The sequence below is a fragment of the Lemur catta genome, chromosome 8 (assembly GCF_020740605.2).
Source record: "Lemur catta isolate mLemCat1 chromosome 8, mLemCat1.pri, whole genome shotgun sequence".
NCBI lineage: Eukaryota > Metazoa > Chordata > Mammalia > Primates > Lemuridae > Lemur > Lemur catta.
In genome coordinates this window covers 72858312-72885684 of record NC_059135.1, presented here as the reverse complement: position 1 = coordinate 72885684, position 27373 = coordinate 72858312, and the positions used below count along the sequence as shown (strand labels likewise).

The window sequence follows — 27373 nt, the reverse complement described above, 5'->3', positions numbered from 1 at the left end:
GCATTTCTTGGTGTCTGTCATATTTCCTGTACCAGGTAACTCCCTAAGTTTCTCCCGGATGAGGCTTTATCTGCCTCTTTTGTCCCCCCTCCCCCAGTCCCCAGAGCACCATGAGCTCAGCACAAAACCCACAGGCAAGATCTCAGACAGACCTAAGGTCCCCACTCGGGGAAGGAGGTTGAACCTTTCTGTGTCTTCTGAAAGTTGAGCTTATTGGAGTTGGTCCAAGGGCTGACAAAGGCCACTTGGGCTGTCCTCTGAGGGAGACTAGTCCAGACTTTCATCCTGGAGAGCTGCCCGAGACCAGATGAGCCTCTGGTGGGAAGTGGAGTGAAATCAAAGGAGGTGGTCTCCTGGGGAACTTCATCATGCCATGGAAGTGAAACACCTTTTGGACCCAGGAACCTCTTTCTAGAGAGAGCCTGGATGAGAGGCCCTGTCTGACCTGCCTTGCTATGCCAAGTGCTGGCAAATGAGAGATGTTTGAATTCCCCTAAGGGATGAGAAGATGCATTCTATTCGCCTGCATAGCCATAGCTTCGATAGATCCTGACTTTTGGGAGAGAATATTGAGACTGTCAGGACAATACCAGGAAGTCGGAGGCTGTGCTGTCCAGCGCATTAGCCGCCAGCCACATGTGGCTTTTGAGCTCTTGAAATGTGGCTACGTCCAAATTGAGATGTGTTGAAAGTGTGAAATAAACACCAGATTGCAAACACTGTGAAAAAAGAATGTAAGATATCTCGATAGTATAAAGTATCTCAACATGTAATATTGATTACATGTTGAAATGATAATGAAATTATGTATTGGGCTATATGAAATGTTACTAAAATTAATCTTACCCATTTCTTTTCTCTTTTTAATGTAGCCACTAGAAAATTTATAATTAAATATGTGACTTACATTCTATTTGTCTTGGACAGCTTTTGTCTAAACATCTAGAATTTTTAAAAAACGTCTGAGTGCATTTCCCCCGTGTTCTCTCTAACTCCCGTGTTCTCTCTTTGGTTCTCTTTCAACAGATATGACTCCACGTAGCATGTCAAGGACTACATTAATCACCAATTCCTTTATTTTTTTCCCCCTCCTACAGTTTCCATTTTCTTTTTCACTTGCTTACCCCAGCCATCTGCAGTACACCAGTATCGGGTATTTTGAGCTGTGTAGAATTTCTGTGTACAGATGTGTGCTTGGACTTTTCTCCTTCCGAGAAATCCGAGGGAGACGATTGCAGAAGATCCGCTTACTACTCAGAACCATTACCACTGACTCGGCCCCTGGGGCGTCGGGTGGGCTCTGGGCTGTCCCTGGAGCCTCCCTCTCAGCAGTGCACACCGTCCCATCCGGACGCCCTAACGCGCCATTCCCTGGAGGGGAACAACCAAGTGCCGTGGCGGCGGGTGATCACGCTCTGCCTCAACTGTCTGGTTTCCTGTAAAATAAACACATTACTTTATATTTTTAGGGAACACAAAGTGCTGCTATAGGGTTCAAAATTTTCATTCTGAACACTTTTCCGAAACAAATTACCCCAAAGAAGCATTTTGAATATCCTGGTCACATCTTTGGATCTGTAAAATATACCTTTTAGTATGGCACCTGTTTAAATGCAAAGCAAATTTCTTCGGGGCAGAAAAACAATCTGACAGTAGCAATGTAGAATTTGTTCATTCAAACACATCTATGTAAATGTAAAAAGTCATAAAATTCACCTCCGAGCTGCTTGCTCTTGAACTTGCAGCGACTAGTCTTGGCCTGCCCAGTCTGAACACCATTCCTTCAGAAGTGCTGAAAACGCTGCAGAGTTGGATGAGTGGAAATGGGGCTGCCCCCCCCTCGCTTCCCTCCTCCCCGATCCTTCTGGAGTCTGCGCCGGGGATGGCCTCTTTCTCTAGGGAACCATCTTAAGCTCCAGGGGGCATTGCTGAAGAAATCCAGCATCTTCCAACAGTTGAAAAAGGAAGCCCTGGGGGGGAAGTAATTGACAAAATTTTGTGCCTGTCTATGAGTAAGTTGCCATGAGTAAGTTGGTATATTTTAACCCATTATTGCAGACTGTTTATTTGAATTCTCTCTTTGGCACCAAATAGATTTCATCTTCTTAGGCACAATTAGAAAAAATCAGTATAGATGGATTTTTTTTTTTTTTTACATTTAGCTGTTGCTTTATTCAAATACACGAATCTAAAGCTGAATCAACCCTTACTTCCAGTTGTGCATATTAAGAAGATCAATTTCCAAGTAGTACAGTTTTCAGGGAAAGTGACAAAGATTCAATTAAGTTGGTCTTGTGTGCTGCTACTTGTTTTGACAAGTTTGGGGGTAAGTCACTGACATTGAAACCAATCTCAGTGAAAGCACCCATCCTATAGTGGTGCATGCCCAAGATAAGTGAGCTGGCACTGTGCCCTGCAGCTGTCACCACTGGAATGAAGTGTGTGCCAGGGGAGACTTGAGCTTTTGTCATGGCTGTGTGGGTCAAAGATAATTCGTGTGTGTATGTGTGTAAGTGTGTAAAAAGTGCTAAGGACTGTGTGACTCTGTACTGACTTTCAGATTCTTCTTGTATAAAATTTCCCTAACAAAGCAAACCTGCTTTGACTTAATTTATTTGTTAAATGTTGCACTTTGTTTATATGTGTTTCGGTTTGGGGAGGAGAGAGAGAGGAGGAGGAATTCTCTTGAAGTATTTATTTCATAAAGATGGCAATTTTGCATTCATCTAAATTTTTTTCCATCCTATTTGGTTTCGTTGCCAGTGCCTGTGAATGTAACTGTTCAGTTACTATTTGCAGTCTGATAGAAAGGTCCTTGTAGGGCAGCTTTTGCAGACCTTATCAGGAAATAACATGCCACATAATTTTGTTAATGTTTGCCTCTGCTTTTGGCAGCTAAAAAATTGGTCTTTGAGAGGATTGCCAATTAATAATTATCATACCACTCCTCTCCATTATGCAGCTGTATTGCTTTGTGTTTGGAACTGAACAAAGGTCAGTAATTTTTTTGGCTTTTGTTAATATCCTTTATAAAATGGATTACTTTAGATTCTTTGCAGAGTAATTTTTCCCTGGGTACCCTTCTTCTACTTCTAAAGAACTGCATGGCCCTTTCATGTTTCAAAAGAAGCATTCACTTGTAGTTCTGTATTTCTTGATCTCTACAAGGGACTGACAAAATTTGCTTTGCTTTTATTCACAGAGAAAGTTGGCTTTGATGTCTCTTAAAGATAATTCTGCTAGCTGCTGATCAGCCAGTCAGTTCACCTAGCTTCAATCTTTATAGGACCTCTAATCTAATTTTCCTATCCTGTGACTAAAAGCTGGGCAGATTATTGGAATAGATTAAATAGTATGTTTAATATTGCTTTGTATAATAAGCCAATTACTATATTAGGACCATGTTTTCTGCAGGCCACTTTTTTAAAAAGCCACATTTTGTAATTTTTATTTTTTTAGACTATTTCTCCCTCTACTTTGAATGCAAAAACCGCACTTCTGAACAGCCGAGCCTGTGATTATATTTTTGGTTGTATGCTGCTTTTTGCTCATGTGTATGTGCGTGTGTCTTTTTCTTTTCTATGACTAATTTTATATTTCATGCTACTTCTTGAAAGATTACTCTGTGATGCTATAAGGGAACAGTCAGATGGTTTATAGAAATAATCCCTACCTGTAGAATGGTGGATTGCTTAATTAGAGGAATGCTGTTTGAGATATCAAGATTTATGGTTGGGAACTAAAATATATTAATGCCAAATGTGTTTTGGTCATTTACTAGAGAATTCTGTACAAATATATCATCTCTTCAAATGCTATATACTTTGCTTTTGTTGATCAGCAGGTAGTAGACAGAACAATGAGTGGATTAAGACTTTTAAAGGAAATAGAATCATATGATTAAGAAAATCAGAATTTATAGAAATATTGGGATAAATGAAGAAATAAAAATGTTTGTCTAGAAGGTAGCATCTAGTGACTTTTTGAAGCCCTAAAGTTTATATAAGGAAGCTTTACTTTCCTATAGGAATAACTGAAAGCAAATAAAAGTTCTTAACAATTCCCTCTTTTGAAGTACATTTTTTAGCAGGGCAGGAAACATTTGGACTCTAGCTCTATGACATATTGGATCAGTTTTTCATTGCCAGGGGGCAGGGGGAAGATTTCACTTCATTGTCTCACCTTGAATATTTTAAGCAAGCTAAAGGATCCACCATAGTCTAAAATTGCTTCATTTAACGCCAACAATTTAGACTTTTTAAACAAAGTATTGAATAAGGGTCAGGTAACTGTCGAAGGAAACACTGCTCCATGAAGTCTACTCACTTATTTAAAAATTGTGTATCACTTTTCAACACTTTTCATTGTGTGCAGATATAAGGGGAATAGGGCATTCTGTAGAATTATACCTGTCTAGTTTGTAAAGTGTATTGTGTGTACTGCAGATGTGTGTTTTCTGGGCTTTATGTATCTGTACAGTAGCTTTCATTAAAAAAATTGTGGACAGACTTGTTTTGGGGGTTTGAGGGGGAGAATGGCAGTTTATATCAAGTCATGATGCTGTACTATAGTCCATGTAACAAAAGACCTGGAAGTAACCCTCCCCTGGCCCGTGGAAAATTTTGGTTATCTTCTAGGTTCTAAAATGAAGATATATGGATACTCTGGCAGACTGCATGTTGTATAATTTGAAAAATACTAAAAGTGGAAAATAAAATTGAATTAAACTTTGGCTGGTCTGTTTTTCCTTATTTGAATCATCCTGAAGGCACTCAACACTGCAGGTGTTAGGATGAGCCATTTTTCTGGCCTCAAAGGAGTTCGTTTCAAGTGAGCAGCTGCTCGAATCCACAGCGTAAGCAAAGTCAACCTTGACCTTCTTTTACCTGAATATCTGCTTAAATTTTTTTTCCCTTGAGAAACTAAGAAAACTTGACATTTGTCCCTTCAGCTCTGAAACGAGAGTGACTGATGTAAAAAAGGATTGAATTAGAGCTCAGTAGACCCAGTGTATTAGCTGAAATTGTGAATTTCTTCTTGCCTGAAAAGGGCATTTATTCTAATTGTGTATTTTAGAGCATTGTCATTCTTCGCCTAATGAAATGTAGCTCTGTATGCATATGTTGAAAGATTATTGGCATCTTTTGAGAAGGATTGGGGTGTTTATATTCCTGTTGAACCTACTGATTCTTAGTATTAATGTACAGGTCTGAGATCTTGTGAGAGGACACCCACGTGTAAAGCCATTGGAGGCTCACCAGTGCCAGGACACAGGATTATTTTTTATGTGCTCTGTTAACAAGGAGACTTCCCTGCCTCAGCTCACTGGAACCAGATGACCATCCATGACATTGTGTATGTAAAGCATCCCGTTCTTGTTCTTGGTTTGGTTAATGGAGCATGAGAGGCAGACACTGGACTTCTTTGCCTTAATCAGTTAAAAAAAGAAAGGATGGATGCCAAATGAACAGTTTATATGTGTAATCAAGGGCACGGAAAATAGTGTGCTTTCATGATGTCTTATCCATCTTTCTTGAAATTGTTATTCTCCAAGACCTTGGTCTACCAGGCAGTTTCCGGATATCAGATTGTTAAAGGTGACTTATGCAGTAAACTTCAAACGTGGTGGATGACTATTTAGGCTGAAGCCAGATCCTTTAACGTGGGAAAGCAGTCTCTGAAAGAACCAGATTACAAAGCAAATTTCAACATCAGTGGGAAATGACCCCCATGGATCCCAGAACACTGGGGCTCTGCAATGCAGTAGGATTGTGCTGACACCCAGTTTCTCTTAGTTCCCGGAGCCTTTCTCAAGGTTTCCTGTTCCACCACACTCTCCTCTGGCTTTGCCACAGAAGCACACAGCCGGAGCATCTGTGGGAGAAAGTGGATCTGAAGCAATAACCTGCAAAAGCAATTACCGGTGATGTGTGTATTGGCAGGTTGAATTCTAGCATTTGTGACAGGTCACGTCTTGTGATAGTCTTGTGTACATAATACATGGAACAGAAGTAGGAGTCATCGCTCAGGTGACACATCAGATGAAAATGCGGGCTCACTTGACAGAAGGCATGTGAGCCATGAGATTTTTACTTTCTCATTGGTGTTTGGGGGTTCTTTATCCAATTTTCAAAGAAAGCACCAATCTCTGTGTGGTTTTTTGGGCTTAAAATAATTTAAAAAATGTTGGGTAACCCCGGTTGGAAATCTTTCCGCTTGCAGCGCCCTGGATGGCAAAGGCTGGAATTCTCCACCTGCTTTGCTTCCCCAGTGCAAAAGGGGTTTCTGTTCCCGAGTACCAGGAGACCCTCTCTCCACATCTAGCACCTTCCAAACTCTCACACCTCCCCATGCCCAGACTGCCAGTGAGTTTCATACAGTGTTTCAAAAAGATTTACCTACAACAATGTTGTATTCCTTCAGAATGTAAACGAAATTAGAGAAATTGGCAAACTGGTTCCAGACATGTAATAGCATCAGAATCTCATAATGCCAAGAAAGCTACAGTAAACAGTCAATTAATTTGAGAGACTATTCTGGCTGCGTGCCAGACACTGTTTTAACTGCTTTACATGTCATAATCCATCTAATCCTGCTAATAACCCCGTGAGGTAGCCACCACTATCTCCTCTTTACAGGTGAGGACACAGGCACAGAGAGGTTAAGTAGCTTGCCCAACATCTCACAGCTGGCAAAAGGGGGAGCCAGGGCCACACAGTCTGGTCCCAAGGTTTGTGCTGTCAACGGCTAGTAGTAATGCCCCTCTGGATAGTGATTTATAGTATTAGTGAGAGAAATATATGTATTTTTATAGTGAGATATATATTATAGGAAGATATATATGTATATATAAAATGATAACCAGCAACCAGCCTCAAAAACCATTTTGTAGGCCGGGCGCGGTGGCTCACGCCAGTAATCCTAGCCCTCTGGAGGCCGAGGCGGGTGGATCGCTCGAGGTCAGGAGTTCGAGACCAGCCTGAGCGAGACCCGGTCTCTACTAAAAATAGAAAGAAATTATCTGGCCAACTAAAAATATATATAGAAAAAATTAGCCGGGCATGGTGGCGCGTGCCTGTAGTCCCAGCTACTCGGGAGGCTGAGGCAGTAGGATCGCTTGAGCCCAGGAGTTTGAGGTTGCTGTGGGCTAGGTTGATGCCACGGCACTCACTCTAGCCCGGGCAACAAAGTGAGACTCTGTCTCAAAAAAAAAAAAAAAAAAAAAAAAAAAAAACTATTTTGTAAAGAATTTACACCCAGCTTTCTACTTTTGCAACTTTGTAGTTTTCTCCTTTCACAGGGATCTGAGACCTCATTGTTATTTGAATTACTTTAAGCAGTCAGATGCATCTAGAAAAGAGCTGAAATATTAAGGAAGGAGGATGCCTCACAGCAAGGTGCCTGATGATATTGAACTCTACAGCGCTGCCTTGCAGAGAGCCCTGTCTTTTTCATACATAATACACTTAGAAGTGCAGCAGTCACTTCTGCCAGTTTTTAAACTTATTATCCATATTGTTTTTTTTTTTTTCCTCTCTTTAGGACACATTCTCAAGGTCTGCAGTTTTAAATATATAGCCTATGTTCCTCTCCTGCTTAAGTAAAAAGCTTTCAGTACTCTCTCGCCCGCCTCGCCTGGCTCTCAGGGAAGGTGTGAGTGGCACCGCAAGGGGTTCCCCTTGCCCCCTACCTCACCTCCCGCGCTGTCACAATGATTAATAGGATCTCATTTTAGAGCTTTGGGTTTTAGACAAAGTAAACGTGCCAATCATACCACACATGCATGTGCAAGTCCAAGCACAGGAGGGTGGAAACGGTAGGTTTCCCTTGCAAGCTCCCCACTTTACCGCAGAGTCCTTTTACCTGTGCATCTTTACCTGTCTGTCTGAGGGTGCTTCTGATGGGCTCCCGAGGGTTGGGAAGGACAGGCTGGTGGCAGGATCCTAGCTCCTTCAGCCCCAAGTGCTGGCTCTCCGGCAGTGACAGTATTGAGTAATCCCACATTGGGAAGAATGATTCATCTGGGACCTGGATGTGACTCTCGGCTTCCCACCGACCAGCTGGGGGGCCGTGGGCACGTGGTTTAGCCATGCAGAGTACCATGCCCTCACCCCCATTTATGAATTGTGGAGGTTTAGCCCATGACCCTCTATTCTTCACAGTGCAGTGTGAGAAATTTAGGAAGGCATTTTATAAGAGTGCTACTCAAATATAAGGGATTAGGATTGTCAAAACCGTCCTGAGAGAAGGTATTTTCGTCTGGACCCCAGCTGTTGCATTCCACCTGTCATCACCTGTACTTAGGAAGAGGAGAACGTGAGGAGGCATTGGAACCACCTGACTCTACCAGTGACATCAAACCTCTTCACAGCACCTTGTTTAGTGTTCTTTCTCTTCCCGCTGTCTTAGTCCATTGGGGCTGTGGTATTAAAGTACCGTAGACTAGGTGGCTTATAAACAACACAGATTTATTTCTCACAGTTCTGGCAGCTGGAAGTCCAAGATCAGGATTCTGGTGAGAACTCTTCCAGTTGCAGATCCTGACTTCTGGCTGCGTCCTCGCATGGTGGAAGGGAGGCAAGAGCTCTCTTGGGTCCCTTTTATAAAGGCACTAATCCCATATTTGAGGGCTCCACCCTCATGACCTAATCATCCCTGAAGGCCCCACCTCCTAATACCATCACAGTGGGATTAGAGCTTCACCATATGAATTTTGGGGGAACACAAATATTCAGTCCGTTGTACCCACTTCTCCACCCTCATTCCTCTTGGGGAAAAGCTTCTCTTAGTCTCTACCGTGGGTGGAAAATGTGTCATACCCTCTGAAGAACTGCAGTGAGTGGGGTTCAGGCTACTTTCCACACTCTGCACCTCGTGGCTTTTCACACCTGGGGATCATGTAAGGGCTCTTCACTCAAAGTCCGGACACTGGATCATGAACTGAGTCCCTTCAGTTTCCCATACATGGAGGCAGAAGCCCATTAATCGCCATTAATGCTGAGAAACCAAATCCCAGCTGGATCTTTGTGGAAGCTTAACAAGTTCCCCAAAGGGAGATTAGAGACACTCAAGGAGTCACTTAGGCAAGCTGGTACACAAAAGCACACTCGGCTTCTGCCAGCGTCTGGAGACAAGGTGTCTACTCCGCTTCCACCGTGACCCCAGGTATTTGGAAGCTCCCTGCTAGTGCCGCAGAGCCGATGCAGGTGCTCACTGGGCCGTGCAGGCTGGCTCCGTCCTCTGCACGGGGCCTGTGCTCACAGACGCGAGCTGACTGCTCACAGCCTCTGCTTATATGCATCGCCTCTTTTCAGACCACCACAAACTCACGAGAAAATCGAAATCTGAAGAGGTAAAGTAACTTGTCCAGGGTCCCGTAGTTAATTTTGACTCTAGAGCTCAGGTTCCTTCTATTACATTCCCTTGCTTGTTCATCTCAGAGGGACGGGTTGGACAAATGCCACTCCCAATTTTCCCTATGAGTTGTAAATAGATAGTGCCTTCCCAAGTGGCTTTCACCTTACTACATTGAGCACATAAATCGGGGGGCTCTTGAAGGAACAAAGTGTACATCACTAATACTTAGAGTAGAAGAGAAGGCTGCGAGGGATGCCGGAAACCATCTGGTTCTACCCGGTGAGATCAAATGACTCACCTGGCACCATGCACGCCATCAGCAGAGAGCCCAAGCCCAGGGCACAACCGCTTCTACTCCGGGTTCACTCTGCACGCAAAGGTCAGAGCTAGCCACAATAATTGTGATGGCAAGGGAAGCCTTTCTGACACGATTAGCTCAAGTATTGGTATTAGTTGTGTGGAAATGTTTTGCCACAGTCCCGTTTGTTGAGTGTGTACTAGGTGGGAGCAACCCTGTGATCCAGAGTGGACTTTGGCAGTTTAGAATGAAGTTCCAGGAGGTCCCACTCTTCCCTTTATTAACCCAGTGCCTCAAACAAGTTACCTAACCTCTCTGTGATGTAAAGCACTTAGTGTCACACCTGGATCACAATAACAGCTAGTCCTTCATGCGCATGCTGGAATCTCTTACAAGGAATGCATGAGGGTGGTATTGTTACTCTCCCCATATACAGATGAGAACACTGAGGTATGGAGAGGTTAAGTGATTGCCCAACATCACAGAGCTAGGAAGAGGTGAAGCTGGCTCTGAAGTGCGATTCTTAGCCCTGAGGCTGAACTTTCCTGGGGTCACCTGGCTGCCAAGAAGCATGGAGACTCTGAGTGGAAATCATGTCTCACTTCTAGACCTGAGTTCACTCCCAGATCTGAACTGCCTCGTACAGGAGCAGGTGAAATCTCCAAGTGATGAACTCAAAGCCTTCTGCAAAAATGTTAGCATTCATTCATTCTTTCAACAAATATTTAAGCACCTACCTTATACTCAGGATTGTTTTCAGGGCTAGGGAGAGGTGGTGAATAAAAAAGACAGAGTCTTCGTTTCCTTAGAAGCAAATTATAAACAAGAGAACAACATTTTAAAAAATGATTTAGTATTTTCAAATGCTGTGAAAAAAATAGACCAGGGTGCTGTGATAGCAGGTGACTCTGTTCAATCTCGACAGATGGTCCAGGAGAGGCCTCTGTGAAGAAGCCAGCCGTGCAGAGGCTGGGAGACAGCTGCAAACACAAGGAATGGCTGGTGCAAAGGTCCTGAGGGAGGATTTTGCTTGTATGTCAGTGGTAACAGAACTCTCATTTTACACAAAGCATTTTCTCCACACTGGTTTTTCAGTCTCTCATTTACCTATCAAATTAAAAGGATAATGCATATGTTTGTGTTGCCTTCAAAAGTAAGAAGTAAATTGGAATAATCAAGAACTTCTTTCCTGGATCTAGAAATACAATGACAAAGGCATCTGGACATTTTTTGTAGCCAGCAATTTTGTCAGCAGATCCATAAATCTGTAGCCCACACTTTAGTGCTTTCTCTGAAACCCAAGTAAAAGGGGGCAAGTCCATCCCCAGCTGTTGTGTTTTACACAGCCAAGCAAATTCACTCTGATCCACAGTTCCTGAGAGCATAAAAAATAATACTGAGGGATAAATGTGGAAAACCTGAATTGTTTCCCAGCCTCAGTGCCAAGCACGGGCCCGAGGGGGCCACCTGCATCGTTTTATAGTCTTTTTCTCCGAAACGGAGCTGCTGCAGTGTGTCGCCTTGGAAAAGCCGCCTGCTGGGCCTGTACGTGAGAGGTATGCCCAACACACTTTGGGAAGGTTATTTCAACTTTTTGCTACATCAGAATTCTGTGATTGGTGAACACGAAAAAATCCAAAGAAACACACACAATCCTTGCCTGCCCTTTGTAAGTTCAAAGAGAGAATTTCGCTGGTCAATAAGAGATGCTTCTGGATTGTGTCTGATTATTCTTTAGCTGACGGTTTTGGGCGTCCCTGAAGCATGGCTTTGATGACTGTTCTTGCAGCAGCAGCCGCCTGCCCTGTTCTTGCTGCAGACGCAGCGCCTGGGGAGATCTGCCTGGAAAGGGGTGTCTCCCACCCTGGGGCTCACACAACTAAAAGGCACCAGCTGGAATCCCCCTGTCAAGTCCCCTGGTCAGTGTCTAATTAGCATGTGGCTTTAGGAAGTGGGACAAAAGTCTACATTTTTGTCGGATATCACTTGAATGTGTTAGCTGGATAGCCTCAGCTGTTCAAATAGTAACACTAGCTAGCTGTGAGGAGTATGAGTGAGTGTGTGTGTGTGTGCAGGCGGATCACCCCCCTCGCTGTAGTGAAATATCAGCTATTCTGCCAATAACAGTCTCGGCTTCTTTAAGATTTAAAGGGCTAACACAGAGATGGCTGCACCTTTTATTTTCCTCTTAAGAGAAGCCTGATTTTGGCTGGGTGCAGTGGCTCATGCCTGTAATCCTAGCACTTTGGGAGACCGAGGCTGGAGGATTGCTTGAGGCCAGGAGTTTGAGCCATTTTGAGCAAAAGCAAGATCCCATCTCTACAAAATGTAGAAAAATTAGCTGGGCATGGTGGTGCACACCTGGAGTCCCAGCTCCTCAGGGGGCTCAGGGAGGAGGATTGCTTGAGCTTAGGAGACTGAAGTTGCAGTGAGCTATGATCACACCACTGCACTCCAGCTTTGGCAACAGAGGGAGACCCTGTCTCAAAAAAAAAAAAAAAGAGAGAAGCGTGATTTTGTTTTCAGAGTGCTCCTTGTGTAAACTGGGGTAGTGGGAAGTAGTGACATTTCTCTCCCTTCGTTGAAGTGGGGTGAAGACTTGCCTTAGAGGGAAAAGAGGCTTCTTGGCAGATGTGGGGTGGAAGCTCTTTCAAGCTGTCCTAATCTCTGGGCCTGTTTCCTGACCTGAGAAATGAGAAGGTTGGATGAGGATGAGACTTGTCTGCAGGTGAGCAGCACCTGGAGTGCTTATTCAAAAACCACTTTGCTCTCCTGAATCACAATTTTCAGGAGTGATCTGTGTCAAGCAGGCATCGGATGATCCCCAAGGATTTTTGGGATCGGTAGTCTGCGTGGTATCTAACAAACCTTCCAGTTCCAAAACCCTTGGCTAAGTGTGGAAGGCAGTGACTGCCAACTATTCTTGAGATCCAAACCTCTTTGCAAGTCTAAAGACAGCTGTGGATGCTCTCTTTAGGAAAAATGTATGTAGACACAGAATATTAAATTCAGTTCCAGGATCTGTGGCTCTTGATTAAAAATCCCTGCTCAAAGGTCAACTCTCAAAAGAGAATGTGAGCATTTAGAACCATGCCTGGCACAAAGTAGCTGCTCACTAAAGGTTAGTTAATACTCCGTCTTCCAGCTTTTCTATGATATACTAGTATTATAGAGAGATTAACATATCTTGTAAGTGGTGGCTGGATTTGAACTCAAACAGTCTTATTCCAGAGCCAGTGAACTTAAGTTTTTGGTTGCCTAATAAAGTGGTTGTAAGTTTTGCCTACCTCAATTTGTGGCTCTTTCTAATGCTATTTCTGGCTACTTCCCTATACCTCTCCATATTATTTATAATGAATTGAGGAGCTACTATGTGCCAGGAGCATTATATACATTGTCTTATTGAAAAATGTGCTCAGAAAATGTTCTACAGAATTAATATACACATTAAGTCCTAAGTAAAGGCAGGAAAAAATAGGAAGGTAAATATATCCTGAGGCTTAGTAATATTGGGGGATATTTCTTCTTTGGATAATTTCTATTTCATTATACTGTCAGAGAACCAGAGATAGGGAAGAAACTGAAGATTTCCTAGTTCAAATATCATTTTCCAGGGGACTAGCAGAGAATTGTAACACACACAGTTATTTACAAGAATTAATTCATTCTATAGTCTTAAGAAGTCTACCTATGATTTTGTCCCTATTTCCACACTTTAATGTCTATCAGATGTGAGCTGGCTGTCTTTGCACAGCTAGTCAGAGCCACACTGATGATCATGAGAGCATCGTTCGCTGAGCAGGTGCTTTGTGCTGGCGCGGTTCTCAAGCACTTCACAGGCATTATTTCACTTAACCTCATAACAGTATCAGACCTTCATGTTTCACATTCTCCTTTTAAGCAAAAAGCTTCAAGCAGAGATCTTGTCTGATTTCCAGGGCTGCACATTTTCCAAGTGGGAAAAGTGCACAGTTGGGGAACATGCCCAAGGCTACCAGCAAGCCCAGGAGAGAAAGAAAGGGGGGGGGGGAGAGAGAGAGAGAGAAACAGTGGTGGGGGGAGAGAGAGTGTGTGTGCCTAAGTGAGCACCAGAGCAGAATCTGTGCCTTCCTGGTGATTCTCAGGCCTGCCTAGGTGGCGTCACTCACCAGGCTGGCCCAGCCAAGATCACACACACACATTGGGAGGATCCTAAATGACAGGGATCACAGGCTCCACTGACTGAAACCAACATATAAGAAGGGCTGGGCCCATTCTGCTCAGGTGAGACCCGAAGGGGCTCCCTTGCTCAACCCCACCTGCTGGTGCAAGTGGCTGGCCCAAAGGGCAGGACCCACCACAGCCCCACCCTGGAACACCAGCCTCCCCGCCCACCACAGAGGGAGGAGCAGCTGGGGTAGGGCACAGCTAGGTGGGGCATCCCCTGTAACATCTTTCCAGGTTGGCCTTCCCAGTGTGACGTGGCCAGCCAGGCCACACCAGATCTGAAACGCCCGTCTGCACAGGACCTGCCCATGAAGGCAGCACTCGGGTGGGTGGGGTTTATGCCTTGAGAGTGTTGGGCCTGTCGCAGGGGGAGGAGTGGTGCAGGCCGCTTGGCCCTGACCTCACTTTAACAGAGAGCCTCCGATTGTGGCCCCGGAACTTTAATAATATATAGTCATAGGAGTATGCTGAAACAGTCACAAGAAGGAATGTTCTCTATGCAACTTTAAACTTGTGTGGCCTTTCCTGCAGCGAAATGGATTTTTTCATAGAATGGATTTTTTTGTGACTCCTGAAATTAACATGTGAGTAGCAGCATTACAAGGCCATTTGTTTGTTAAACAGGATCCCCAAAACACACCACTTTTTTTGGTTTTGCAACCGTCAGGAGGCTCAGTAAATGCAAGTGGCTCAGGTCATGGTTGACCCAAGAGGTCTGGAAAGACCACGGATTAGAAGTCTCAGCAGAAGACCAAACCCAGCTCCCAGGCAAATTTTCCCTGCCGCAGGCCCCACCAGCACCTCAAAGGCCCCAAGCCAATATGCTATTTTTCGAAATGTAGACCTGGGGCCCAGGCTCAGCTCTGCTACCAGCTGTGGGATCTTGGGTCAGTTGCCCAGACTTTGGGCTGTGTGTCCCCAGTGCAGGGCTGGCAGGACAGTGTTACATTTCAGAGTTTCCCTGCCTGTGACATCTTCAGAAGTTAAATATTTGCTTGACCACTTATAAAGATGCCCTGGGAATGCAGACCTCCCACAAGCCAGCTGCTTGGATGGCAACGGGTGGGGAGGTCAGCAGTTGGAAGAGGACAGGTGGCCTGGAAGCCAGGAGCTTGACTTTGGGCTCTCTCTGAAAAGAAAGGCGTGATACCAGAGAACTTTGGGTTGGGGGGACCAGCATAAGGCTGGACTCAACTGACTGGGAGCACCTCCTCCGCCGGTCAGGTATTAACTGATCACCTGCTCAGAGCTCTGGGGATTCAATAGTGGACAGGAAAGCTTCCTGCCCCTTCCCGGGGCTTACAGGCCAGGGCTGGGGAGGACATCATCATCTGAAATTATCTCATTTATGGCTTAATGCCGTTATTTACAAAACAGGGAATTCATTTGAAGAGCGCGCGAGGTGGGAATGGGGTGGGATGGAAACTGTCGCAAAAGGCCTGAGTTCTTCAGTTCTCAACTAACTCACCTGCGCCCTGGGCCCCATCGTTTTCACTCCCAAGGGTCTGCGCTCTCCGTTGCTCCATCCCACCCAGAAAGGGGTCGGACTCTCCCCTTTTCGCACTCGGTCTGGTCGGATTTACGTGCTCCGTGTTCCATTTCCAGAGCGAGCCAGGCTGGGTGGGACCGGGCTCCCCAAGCACTAACTGTCCCGGGTGTCACCTAACACCCAGCCGCCCGGGTCTCCCGTCCCCCTCGGGGAGGACCTGTGCGGTTTCCCCGCGGAGCCGGGCCGGGCGGCTTCCTCGCGGGCGGGGCTCACCTGGCCGGGCCCGGTCCCCTCCCGAGCACCCCCGGTGGCTCCGGGCGGGGAGGAGCCGCGCCCCGCCCCGCGCGGCCGCTGCCAAGGCGGGCCCCCGGCGGGCGCGCTCGGAGCCGGGCCGGAGCCGGGCGCGGGCGGCGCAGGTGAGCCGGGCGGGCTGGCGCAGCGGGCGGGGGGCGGTGGGGGGCTCGGGGGCGGCCCACCCCGTGCCGGCGCCCTGCAGGGCCCCGCGGCTGCGGCGGGCAGCGCGCTGCGCCCCAACCGGGCGCGCCGGGGGAGCGAGGAGCTCGCCGGGCCGCGGCGCGGCGGAGGGGCCGGGGGCCCGTCGCCGCCTCGGGGAGCGCAGCTCTCAGCATCCGGACCGGGCACAAGCTGCGGGCCCGGGCCGGGCTGGAGCTGCGTGGGTCTCGAAGGGCCCAGGGCGCCGCGGGGCCAGTGACTTTGGCGGCGGCGCTGGACGGGACTGGAGGGGCTGGGGGGCGGGGGGGCGAACTGCTGGGCGGAGCGCGGAGCGGGGCCGGGGGTTCTAGGCCGATGGCGGGGCCCAGACCGGGCGAGCCCCCGCCGCTCCCCTGCGGCGCTTCCCGCGGCCGGCTCGGGACCGCCGCTCCCCGCCCGCTCTTTACTTCTGGCGCTGAATAACCGACCTAGCGGGGGCTGGTTACTCGCGGCTTCCGAAAAGCCGGGGCCGCGGCGCTGCCGTGACTCCAGGGGGCTTAGATCGTACAGCTGCAGGTCCGTGTGCCCTGGGGCGTGGTGGCGTGGCGGCTGGGTGGGGTGGGCTGCTGTCCGCCTCCCGGGCCCTGGCCAACAGAGAGTGAGAAAGTGGAAAAAGTCTGGAATGCTGTTTAAATTCCAGTAACTAGCTGTGTGACCTTGAGCAAGTTACTTGACTTCTCTGAGCTTCTGTTTCCTCAAAAGTAAGATAGGTATTATAATAATTACAAACAGCCTGAAGTTCTAGGATGTTCGTAAAGTACATAGCGTACTGCTTGAGGAAAGTTCTCTCCATTTTTTCCCGTTTGTGTTCATGTAACACTTGATGCCTCCCAGAGGTCCCCACAGCTTTCTGAACAGAAGGAACATCCAGGGGCCTGAGGTCACCCTCATTTAGGAGGGAAACACAGCGGTGGAGTGTGGCGGGGTGGGTGACCAGGCTTCCTCCACCCCAGAGGCCCAGATGAGAGGTGCGGGTTCCCAGGGCCTGCAGACGGAAGGAGTGTTATTAGGTCGCTCTCATTGTTACCTATCATATTAGTCAGAATTATTTTCTTTGGGTTGAGTTTTGGTCATTTGAAATTGCCTTATGCCACGTAGGAATTGAATGGGTCACATAAATGAAAAGGCTGGGGGTTTTAGGTGAAGGCATAGCCAGATACAAAGGCTCATACAAGGTTCCAGGGCTAGTTCTCTGGAGTGGGGTGAGCTCTTCCTCTTTCCATGTCCCCCATCCTTGTAGCAAATCTTACTGATCCACTGGGCCAAAGCAGAGCCAAGCGGTCTCAGCAGACAGGGAGTGGGTTTTCATGATAGGAGTGGGTACATTACCCCGGTGCCACCAGTGCCTGGGAGGATTCCCTCAGCCTCTGTGATAGACAGTCCTATCTCAACTGCAGAGGATTGGGAGTTGGGGACAGTTCCCAATGAGAAGTCTGAGTTCTGGCCAGACAAAAGAGGACTTGTCCATTGCACCATCTCTGTCTTTGCTCACCAGCACCTAGGAAGTCCCTAGTAGACAGCCTGGGTGCCATATTCTGTCAGTCAAGTCTTTATCCAAGGCAGGGAAGGCATCCTGTGTGTCCATCCTTTTATTCATTATTTTTTTTTTATATTCACTCATTCAACACTTAATAAATGACCAACGTATGTCAGGGACTCTGACAAGAGTGAAAATGCTTGCTTTTGAGAAGTTCACAATCTAGTTGGAAAGACAGATGTGCAGGTAACAGTGTCTGGGACTGCTTGTCTGTCCAGGGACGTAGTGAAAACTTCCCAAGGAAACTGTCGTTGAGCTGTAAATTGGCAATGAGTAGGGATGCTCTAGGAGAAAAAGTTGAGAAACTTTTCAGGCCATGTGGTAGGGTATCAGTAAGGGTGCTTTCTGTTGTAAGTAACATTATTTAGGCTACTTTACTGTCTTGCTTAGGAGGTCTGAAGGTAGATAGTTCAAGGTGGTCACAGCTCTTGGTCGGCTTCTAAAAAATCATCTTGGTTTCCCCTGCCCTCCACAGGGTTACTGGAGTCCCACCACGCCTTCACATGACAACATTCAAAGCAGAAAGGGAAGGACAGAGATTGCTTCTCAGTCTTTCTCTAGATAACAGAGGATAAAATTTCCCAGAGACATTGGTACAGGGTCAGAATGACCAGAATGGTCACACATTCACCCCTAAACCAGTCAGTCACCATATACCGGCAAAGGAGGAGAGTGTGGCTGATTGTTTTGCCTACGCAATCTTCTGGTGCTGGGGGAGGGGCTCAGGTTCCCTGAGCACATCCATGCCCCATATCTGAACACAATCACAATTCTATTAGCAAGGAAGAAAGCAAGACTGCCTGTTGGGCTGTTATGTAGGCAGTCAACCAACCGTGTCTCCCAAAGGTGGTGACAGGTGATGCAAAGCCTGGCACAGATGAGTAACCAGGAGAAGTTCAGTACCATAGGAGAAGCATAGGGTATGGCTAAGGGGAGGAAAAGAGCTGAGGTTGGAAAAGCAGGTAAAGACAGGAGTACCCTATGTTAGAGTCCACTGTGGGTGTCACTAAGAAGTATAGTAAATCTTGGTCCCATTCCTTAACAAACTTACACTGGAAACCTGGAAAAGTTTTTCTGAGTTTTGCATACTCCCATTAGTAAAGGAGGCATGGCTCACTCTATGGTGGGGATTCTCAAGGGCTGGATGGGGGTGGATGCATTTCAAGGGGACATGTATAGCTTGAGAAGCCTCATACCTCCCCCAGCCCCGCCTTGAGTACACTTACCCTAAATCATGTTTGTTTCAGTGTTTTTGCCTGTCTTCAGACTAACAGGCTGGGACTTGGTGAAGAGGCAGTTAATGGGAGATCCTGGACTAGAAAACAATTTTCCTAAGACAGGAGTGACTGCTTTGGTAGGAAACCAGCCTCTACCATGAACTGCTTTTACATCATCTGGCATGCTTTCATTTGAAGCACAAGACGAGTGCTGCCCTTTGTTTCCATTTGATGTGGTGGATGTTGGTAGACATTTGGAGTTAGACTGGGTAGCCAGGGATGCTATTTCTGGTGATCATCCATCCTCAATATCTAGTTAGCACAGAGATCGGCAAAACCACCTAGTCACTAATTCTGGAAGATAGGAGTGGATCGCGGGCTGGATTTTTTTGTTGTTTCTCCAGCAGTACTTCCATGGGCTGGCCAGGATCTCTGGAAGAATGTGAGGGAATGATGGAGAGAGTGAGATGCCTTGGGCAGTCATTCATTCCACAAATATTTATTGCCAGACACTGTTTTAGGTGCTGAGGATACAAGAATGTGTAAGAAAGACAAAGTCCCTGTTTTCATGGAGCTTACAATCTACTGGATGAGGACATTTATTCATGTTTTGTCTAATATGTCAGGTACTATAAGTACTAAAATGAAAAATAAAATAGGCCCAGAAAAGAGTGCAGTCATTGGAGACAAGCTGGAAATCTTCATGGTTTATTCTCTCTTGTTTCTGGCAGAGAAATGTGCCCTGAACAGATATGGTTTTGGGCCAAAAAACCCAGATGTTCACTTGGAAAAAGAAGGTTAAATATTGAGTAACTTGATCTTATAGGGTTTCTTTCATGTAGAAATTATTTGTTTGTTTGTTATCCCTCACATTTTTCCTCAATATGATTTAGAATGGCTTACAAAAGCAAGTACCAAGTGATGAGAAACAAGTAAAGAAATATGAGCAAAGGGAAAATAAGGGTCATTTCTTTCATCATTATGTTCCAGAATTGTTTAGTTTTGGTAGCAGGGGAAGGAGGAAGTATGGTGATTAAAATTGAGGTGATTCATCCTCAAGTGTTCGTTATTTAAAAGACGAGAAAATAAATTTTGATGCCTCAGGAACTTATAACTTTTTATTGGTGTTTAGAGAAGAGGGAATTTTATATGATAGGGAAAGTGGTTTCTTTACTAAGGATTCATATGAAATTTATCTCCTGAGTTCAAAGAAAACTAATAAGTTCTTTTTGTCAGTATAAAGTGTGTCAAAGTTTAATAAGATCAAAAGTCTAATTCCAAGGTCAAATAATATGGTACAAATGAAAATGGGTGAGAGGTTATGTTTGGATCTATTACTGACTGGAAAAAATATACAAATTCAAATAAAAATTTATAGCACTGAAGTGTTACACATCGAAGAGGTAATTTTGATGAACTATTTTTCATTGGCTTGTTTTCCTATTGTTCAGTTTAAAGAGTTCTTTACATAATTTGGATATAAGTCCTGTGTCAGAAATTTGATTTGCAAATTACTTCTCCCAACTGCTACTCTATCTTTATTTCCTTCAACTGTCTTCTCAGAGCAAAAAGTTTTTAATTTTGATAAACCAATTTATCATTTTTTTATGGATCAAACTTTTGTTGTATCTAGGAATTCTTTGACTAACCAAAAGTCTTGAAGATTTTGTTTTCTTCCAGAATTTTCATAGTTTTATGTTTTACATTTAGGTCTATGACTCATTTGGGTTAATTTTTGTATAAGGTATCAAGTAGAGGTCAATGATCTTTTCTTTTCTTTTTTTCTCTTTGGCATGTGGAAGTCTAATTGTTCCACACCATTTGTTGAAAAGACTATCCTTCTTCCCATTGAATTGTCTTAGCACTTTTGTCACTAATCAACCAAAATGTAAGGGTTTATTTCTGGACTCTCAATTCTATTCCATTGATCTATATGCTTATACTGTGCCAACACTACATGGTCTTGATTACTGTGACTTTATAATAAGTTTTAGGAGGTAGTGTAAGTCCTCCAACTTTGTTCTTTTTCAAAATTAGCTCTTCTAGTTTATTTGCCTTTCCTTATGAATTCTAGAATCAGTTTGTCAATATCTACAAAAAAATCCTGCTGAGATTTTGAATGGGATTGCATTGAATTTAGGAAGAATTGAGTCAATATTAAAAAATACTGAGTCTTCCAATCTATGAGCGTGGTAAATCTCTTTTTTGATTTAAGTCTTTGGTTTCTTCTGTCAGCGTTCTGTAGTTTTCAGGATATAGACCTTGCACATATTTTGTTAGATTTATGCTTAAGTATTTCATTTTGGGAATTGCTATTGTTGCTAGCATATAGACATACAATTGATTTTTGTATATTGACATTGTATTCTGTGACCTTGCTAAAGCCACTTTTCTGTCCTAGGGGTGTTGTTTGTAGATTCTTTGGGATTTTCTACATACATGATCATGTCATCTATGAATAGAAACAATTTTATTTTTTCTTTTCCAATCTGGATGCCTTGTATTTATTTCATCCTTCCTCCCTCTCCCCACCCATCTCTCTTTCTTACCTTATGGTACTGGCTAAGAATTCCAGTACAACGATGAATAGCAGTGGTGAGACAGAACATCCTCCTTGTTTCTTATCATGAGGGTTGAAAGTAATCAGTCTTTCACTATTAAATTTGATGTTAATTGAGGGGTTTTTGGTAAATACCCTATGAGGTTAAGGAATTTGCCCTGTATTCCTAAGGTTAACTGAGAGTTTTTATTATGGATGGATTTTGAATTTTGTTGAATGCTTTTTCACCATCTGCTGATAGGATCATATTTCTTCATATTTAATATGGGGGATTCAACTGATTTTCAAATGTTGAACCAGCCTTACATTCCTTGGATAAACTCTACTTGGTTGGCCTGTATTTTTGGTAGGGACTGTGTAGGACTGGTATTATTTCTTTCTTCAGTGTCTGGTAGAATTCTCTATTGAAACCATTTGGTTCTAGAGTTTTCTTTGTTGAAAGGTTTTTTAACTACAAATTTAATTTTATGAATAAATATAGAAATATTCAGGTTATCTATTTCTTTTTGATAAATTTTGCTGCAGTTTGTATCTTTCAAACACTTGTTCTACTTTGACACCTAAGTTGTTAAATTTATGGGTATAGAATTGTTTGTGTTATTCCTTTATTATCCATTTAATGTCTGTGGTGTCTGTAGTGATATTCCCTCCTTCATTCCTAAAATTAGTAATTTGTGTCTTCAGTCTTTTTCTTGTTCAGTCTGTCTAGAGGTTTACCAATTTTATTGACCTTTTCCAAAAATCCAGATTTTGGTTTAATTAATTTTGTCTATTATTTTTCTGTTTTTAAATTCATTGATTTCTGCTCTTATCCTTTTTCCTGCCTTTCTTCTCTTTGCATTGGGTTTAATTTACTCTTCTATTTTCTTAAGGGGTAAGCTGAAATTACTGATTTTTCTTCTGTTTTAATATGTGTTTAATGCTATAAATTTCCCTCTAAGCACTGCTTTAGCTACATTGCAGTTTTGCCACATGTATTTAAATTTCCATTTAGTTTAAAATATTTTAAAATTTCTTTTGAGACTATCTCCTGACCCATATATAATTTTAAAATATGTCATTTATTTTAAGATATCTGGGAATTTTCCAGAAGTTTTTCTGTTATCAATTTCTAGTTTAACACATTGACTGCCAACCAAAGAAAACCAAACTTTTTCCTTGGGGCCATGGTGTTTTATTATGAAAATAGAATAAAAACTTAGAAAATGATCCCTTCTAAGTTAATGAAAAATTTTTCCAGGGTTTTGCCCAGGGCGCCACCCGTTACATAACATGTATGCTATAGCGTGGCAGCCTCAGTTGCCTGTGTACCATGAGGCTCCCAAGGTAGAGACGTGTAAGTTATATATGCTTTATGAGGCCCCAGGGTCAAAACTAGAGTGACTTAAATACAACTCATATGGCAGCTAATGTGTTAATTCTTTTACTATCCCAGAATATAATTTGCATGATTTCTATTATTTTAAATTTGTCCATATTTGTTTTATGGCACAGAATATGGTTTATGTTGGTGAATGCTCGATGTGCACTTGAAAAGAATGTGTCTTCTGCTGTTGTTGGATAGAAGGTTGCACAAATATAAATTAGGGTCAAGTTGCTTAATAGGGTTTTCAAGTCTTCTGTCCCTATTGATTTTCTTTCTGCTTGTTTTATCAATAACTAGGAAAGGAATGTTAGAGTCTCTGACTACAATTGTAGATGTTTCTATTTCTCCTTTTAGTTCTATCACTTCTTGCCTCTTGTATTTTGACTGTCTGTCAAGTGCATACACATTTAGGGTTGTGATGTTCTCTTGGTGAATTGATCCCTTTCTTATTTTGTAATATCCCCCTTTATTCCTGTTAATATTCCTTGTTCTGGAGTCTATTTTGGGTGTCTATAATATAGCTACTCCAGCTTTTGTTTGGTTAGTGTTTACATCATATATATTTTTCTGTTCTTTTACTTTTTAAAAAAATTTTTTCTTTTTGTAGAGATGGGAGTCTCACTATGTTGCCCATGCTGGTTTAGAGCTCCTGGCGTCAAGTAATCCTCCCCTCTTAGCTTCCCAGAGTAATGGGATTACAGCTATGAGTCAATGTGCCTGGCTTGTTCTTTTACTTTTAACCTAAGTCTGTTTATTTAAGGTGGATTTCTTGCAGACAACATATAGTTAGGTCTTACTTTGTCAACCAATCTGACAGTATCTGTCCTTTAATTGGTGTGTTAGACCATTCACATTTACTATGATATTAATATAGCTTAATTAAAATCTACCATCTTGCTAGCTGTTTCTATTTGTTCTATCTGTTCTTTCTTTGTTTCTTTTTTTTCCTTGTTATTTTAGCATTTTTTATATTTCCTTTTATCTTCACTATGGACTTCTTTTCTATGTCTCTTTAATTTGTTTTTTAGTGATTACGCCAGAGTTAATAATATATATTTTTAATTAATCGGAGTCTACTTTCAACTGATATTATACTCTTTCATGTGTAGTGTAAGGGTCTTGTACCTGTATATTTATAATTCTTTCATCCTTTGTGTTATTGTTATCATTTTCTTTGCATAAGCTGTAAACAAAAGATTGCTACTTTTTTTTTTTTTTTTTTTTGCTTTAGATCAGGGGTCAGCAAATTTTTTCTGTAAAGGGCCAGAAAGTAAATATTTTAGGCTTTAGGCCATAGATAGTCTCTGTTGCATATTCTTTTCTTAATATGTATATATATATATAAAATATATAAATATTCTTAGCTCATAGGTCATATTAAAATAGATCATGGGCTGGGTTTGGCTTTCAGGCTATAGTTTGCTGACTCCTGCTTTAGATATTCACTTACATTTTATAGCAACTAAAAATAAGAAAAAAAAGAATGTTGTTTGATTTTCATTTATTTCGCTTCCAGGACTCTTCATTTCTTTGTGTAGATCCATTTTCCTGTCTGGCATCATATTCCTTCTGCCTGAAGAACTTAATTTAGTATTTTTTGTAGTATAGGCACCCTGGCAATGAATTCTCTCAGTTTTTGTTTTCTGTAACAGTCTTTATTTCTCCTGCATTTTTGAAAGATATTCTACTGGGTATAAAATTCTGTGTTGACAGTTTTGTTTTTCTTTCAGCACTTTAAAGATGTTGCTTCATTCTCTTCTTATTTGCATGCCGTCTGACAATAAGTTTTCTGTAATTCTTTGTTCTTTTTTGTTTAATGTGTCTTTGTTCTCTCACTGCATTCAAGATTTTCTTTTATCTTTGGTTTTCAGCTCTTTCAATATGATATGTCCAAGAGGGAGGGAGGAGGGAGAGAGAGGGAAAGAGAGAAAGAGAAAGAGCAAGTGTACGTGTGTGCTTGATATTCTTGTGCCTTTTGGATCTGTGGTTTGGTATCTGTCATTAATATTGGAAAATTCTCAGCAATTATTTCTTCAAATATTTTTTTCTGCCCTATTCTCTTTTGTCTTTCTGAAATTTAAATTATAACCAGGTTAGAATTTTTGCTATGGTCCCACAGCTCTTGGACACTCTGTTCTTTTTTGGTTTATTCATTTTTTTCTCCCCTTGTTTATTTTGAGTAATTTTTCTTGAACTATTTTCAGGTTTACTGATTCTTTCCTTTGCTGTGTCAAGTCTACTGAAGAATGCCTGTCAAAATCATCTCTTATTTGTTCCTGTGTTTAGCCTTTCAAGTATTTCCATTTGATCCTTTTCTATAGTTTCTCTGTGATAAAATTACCCATTTGATCTTTCATGTTGTCCATCCTTTCCACTAGGATCTTTTAGAATTAATTATGGTTATTTAAAATTCTGCGTCTGGTAGCTTCAACATCTGTGTCATGTCTGAGTCTGATTCTGTTAATTGCTATGTCTCTTGGCAGTGTTGTCTTTTTATATGCCCTATAATTTTTTGTTGAGAACTAGACATCTTATGTAGGACATTAGAGACTGGGATAGATAGTGTTTATGCCTGGAAAGAGGCACACCCTTCTATTTCCACTAGGCATTTAGTGTGAAGATTGATCAGTCTCATCAGGCATTGAACTGGATTTGAGGTTTGTTGTTGCTATGGTTAACCTCTGGGCACCCCTGACTTCAAGTTTCTCTAGTGATTCATTGTGATTAGGGTTGGAGTTCATTTGCCAAAGGGTTTTTCTCAATGTCTGTGCCACTGTCAGTCTCAGGTCTTCCTTTTGTATGGGGCCTCAAAGTGGTCTGCCTCCATGCCCTTTCAACTCTCCCAGCAGCAGTCCATTGTTATTTGTTACCTGATGCTTGTTAACTAGTGTCCGGGTGTATCTGTAGACAAGTGCTCATGTCTTGCCTCTTCCTGCAGGTTCCTGTTTTTAAATTTCAGGCTAGTTTGTGTTCCTGTGACCTCAGTTTTCTAATAGATTTCAGAAAGTTATGCACTTCTGGTTTATTTGGTTTTTTATTTGATATAAGTATGGGAATGATGCTTTTTTCAGTTCTCTTCATCCTGAACAGAAATGAAAAGCCCTGATTTCATGTTTTTAAGCTTTTTCTTTTTATGAGCTTTCATGTAAAATCCTAATGTTGTTTTCCTTCTTTCTGTGCAGTATAAAATGTTGTTTATACATTTCATATGTATAAATCAGTGGTCTTCAACCTTTATTTGGGGAGCATTAAAATAAAATGCAAATTTTGGGCCCCAGTGTTTTAGTTGATATAGGAGGGCTGCCTGGAAAGTATCCAGCCATTGTACTCGTGTACCCATGTATCCATTGTATCCATGGCTAGATACTTTCCGGACAGCTCTCATATGTAAGGATTCAGAAAATGATTCTGATGTTCATCTAGGTTGAGAACCCCCCATTTAAGTATCACTTTCAACCTTTCCTTTCACAGAGGTGCTATTCCAATATAAATGGCCAAATGAAATTTCAGGCTGTATACATTCACCCTGTGGAATCATTTCTCCTCTAATTGTACCTCTATTGGTAGTGAATTGCCTATGAGCTAGACTGATAGTCTCATAGAATGGGGAGAAAACTTAAGAGTTCTGCTCATTTAACTTTCTACTACTTACATGAATACCCTCCCTGACAATCTGTGGCTTGGGTGCTACTTGAAATTTTTCATGGGCTGGAAACTCTCTGCCATTCAAAATAATATAGTGAGATAGTTTTACTTGTTAGAGGTGTTTTCCTTCTATTGAACTGAAATGTGCCCTTCTGTAACATACCACATAATTTGTCTAACTTACTGCCTTGCAAACTGTTTTGAAAGAAATCCATTTGCACGACCCCATGTATGAGCATGTGCACACACACAGAGAGACTCTCATACCCCTGTCGAGCATTTTATGAAACAGCACTTACTCTTAATGTAAGTCTTGTACCTCTAAATTAATATCATGATCTACCAATGGGTTGCTTCTTGCAGTGTGAAAAATGCTTGTCCAGCCCATCTTACAGTGGATGAGCTTTTGAAGGTTTCAAAGCAGCTCCCTTGGTACGTCAGAGTGTTCTTTTGTCTACTGGAATGCTGATTCCTCCAGCATTTTCTCCAGCTTTCCCACTACCCTGGCCAGTTTTATGCACTAAGTATTGTGGCAGGTGCTGGGTAAAAGGCCCAACACTTTAGAGCTCACAGCTCATCTGGGCACATGCAAGATGGGTGTCAATGAGTCGTGTAGTGGGTGTGTGCTATTAGAGGTCACAGATGAGAAAAGAGTCACACAGGTGGTCAGGAAAGACTTGATTTTGGCTTTGAAGGTGAGCATCAGACATATGGAGTGGGAGGTATTTGGGGATATGGAGGATTTAGAAGGAGGAGGAAGTTATTTTTAACAGTCTCCCAAGTTCCGTGGTACCTCTGCTCTCTCTGTGGGTGACTTGGATCCATAGGATCTACGAGAAACTGTAGGTTAGAAACAAAGGGGAAATCTAATTTAAATTGTTTCTATAGCAGTGAATACACAAAATCCACAGAGAGTACTAGACGCAACTCCCCTCATTCCCCGGCTCCCCATATCGGAGTGTCAGGGGCTCTGACTCCGACAAATAGTCTGTGTTGTGCTGAAGGCCACTACTTGTCATGGTGACGTGTAGCTCGCCAGGGGCCACTTCAGGGCTGGTGGCTTTAGATCTGCTTTTGTGTGACTTCCACCAAGCTTTGGAGCAACCATCCACAGGCATTGGCCTAATTTTGTCCACTTTCTCTTCTCAGAGGGCCCTTCACCAGATGCATTACTAAGAAATGTGCGTTCTCTAAGTACGCTACATC

At 43.1% G+C, this 27373-nt stretch overlaps 1 protein-coding gene and 1 long non-coding RNA gene across 5 annotated transcripts in view; one reads left to right on the top strand and one right to left on the bottom strand.

Moving 5' to 3' along the window:
• Positions 1-10491: 10491 nt before the first annotated feature.
• Positions 10492-15651, bottom strand: LOC123643615. The gene is made up of 2 exons (XR_006736853.1): positions 15330-15651; positions 10492-10762 (listed from the first exon to the last, which is right to left on the bottom strand). It is a non-coding gene; the product is annotated as an uncharacterized LOC123643615 (long non-coding RNA).
• Positions 15067-27373, top strand: part of LYPD6B (LY6/PLAUR domain containing 6B) — a 160546-nt gene continuing 148239 nt past the window's right edge. For 2 of the 4 annotated variants that reach the window (XM_045559213.1, XM_045559216.1), the window contains exon 1: positions 15729-15766. The gene's annotated coding sequence lies outside the window, so the exon portion shown is untranslated. Of the gene's footprint in view, positions 15086-15721; positions 15767-27373 lie in introns of those variants that run through there. The other 2 variants (XM_045559215.1, XM_045559214.1) reach the window with 2 other exon arrangements.